The sequence below is a fragment of the Cucurbita maxima genome, unplaced genomic scaffold (assembly GCF_002738345.1).
Source record: "Cucurbita maxima cultivar Rimu unplaced genomic scaffold, Cmax_1.0 Cma_Scf00033, whole genome shotgun sequence".
NCBI classification, from domain to species: domain Eukaryota; kingdom Viridiplantae; phylum Streptophyta; class Magnoliopsida; order Cucurbitales; family Cucurbitaceae; genus Cucurbita; species Cucurbita maxima.
In genome coordinates this window covers 1222125-1224065 of record NW_019272049.1, presented here as the reverse complement: position 1 = coordinate 1224065, position 1941 = coordinate 1222125, and positions in this window count along the sequence as shown.

Below are 1941 nucleotides of genomic sequence, written 5' to 3'. Positions count from 1 at the left end.
TACATTTTGGTAACTTCATGGTCGAAGGTAAGCTTAAATAAACGGAAAAATAATTAAATTTGACTCCAAATTTGTCCTTTTCAAAATTAAAAGTTTATCCATAAACTTAAGATTTTGATTAGGTACATAAACTTTGGGTAAAATTTAGTTTCGAACACACCTCTCTACAATGGTATTGTTAGACGAACACGACTCTCCACAATGGTATGATATTGTCCACTTTGAGCATAAGCTCTCATGGCTTTGCTTTGGGCTTCCCAAAAGGCCTCATTCCAATGAAGTTAGTATTCCTCACTTATAAACTCATGATCATTCCCTAAATTAGCCGATGTAGGACTTTCATCATCCAACACCTCCCCTCGAACAAAGCACGCCTCCCCTTAATCGAGGCTCGACTCCTTTGGAGTCTTAGTCATTTTTGACTGCCTTCATAGAGGAGGCTTGACTCCTTTTTTCTTTTTTGGAGTCCTTTGTTCGACATTCGAGGATTTGCCAATCTATTGGCACGGCTAAGTTTAAGGCATGGCTCTGATACCATGTTAGACGAACACGACTCTCCACAATGGTATGATATTGTCCACTTTGAGCATAAGCTCTCATGGCTTTGCTTTGGGCTTCCCAAAAGGCCTCATACCAATGGAGTTAGTATTCCTCACTTATAAACCCATGATCATTCCCTAAATTAGCCGATGTGGGACTTTCATCATCCAACACCTCCCCTCGAACAAAGCACGCCTCCCCTTAATCGAGGCTCGACTCCTTTGGAGTCTTAGTCATTTTTGACTGCCTTCATAGAGGAGGCTTGACTCCTTTTTTCTTTTTTGGAGTCCTTTGTTCGACATTCGAGGATTTGCCAATCTATTGGCACGGCTAAGTTTAAGGCATGGCTCTGATACCATGTTAGACGAACACGACTCTCCACAATGGTATGATATTGTCCACTTTGAGCATAAGCTCTCATGGCTTTGCTTTGGGAGCCCAAAAGGCCTCATTCCAATGAAGTTAGTATTCCTCACTTATAAACCCATGATCATTCCCTAAATTAGCCGATGTAGGACTTTCATCATCCAACAGGTATGATATTGTTCACTTTGAGCACAAGCTCTCATGACTTTGTTTTGGGCTTCTCCTAAAGACCTCATACTAAAGAAGTTAGTATTTCTCAACTTATAAACACATGATGGTTATAAGTTGAACCATGCAACATTTAGTCGCCCTAACTCGTCTATCCAAGCTCACCTCCTCACCATGCACCTTGCAACAATGGCAAGGACCCACGGTCGGCGGTTCATCGAGTGGGATAGATCCTTTTTTTTAGAACCAAGTCGATTTGTTAACTGACTATGCGCGACACAACTCATTCGCATCACATCGTGTCGATGAAGCAAGCTTCGACTATAGCGACATTTTTTCATGAGCCCAAGCATGAAGGTGATAGACCAATAGTGATTTTCGGGCAAGGATAACACTTTCGATATTGGTATTTATACGATCTGACGACAAATTTTTTGTCTTAGGTTGAGTTGAATTTTTGAAAAATTGAAAATTTCGATAGGTTCGTGAACTGATAGTTTTTTTGTTGGATAAACTTAACCAACTCGAAAATAGAGCTACAACCCAACCCAACCCAACCCAACCTTACCTGTTTTAAAATTATTATGAAGATAAAAAATATCATATGTTTGTAACCGAATAATAATGTGTTGTGATTTATGAATGTTTGATATTTTAATTATTAATATAACTCCCGTATTTTTTTAAAGTCATTATTTTTATTTTATAATAAAATACAAAGCAAATTCCACGTATAATGATAAAAAGTCCACGTCAGATAAAATCATGGAAACATGAATGGCATCAGAGTTTGTTGCTTGTACGGATGCCAAACGACGTCGTTGTCAATCTTTTTTTTTTTTTTTTTTTTTTTTTTTTTTTTTTTTT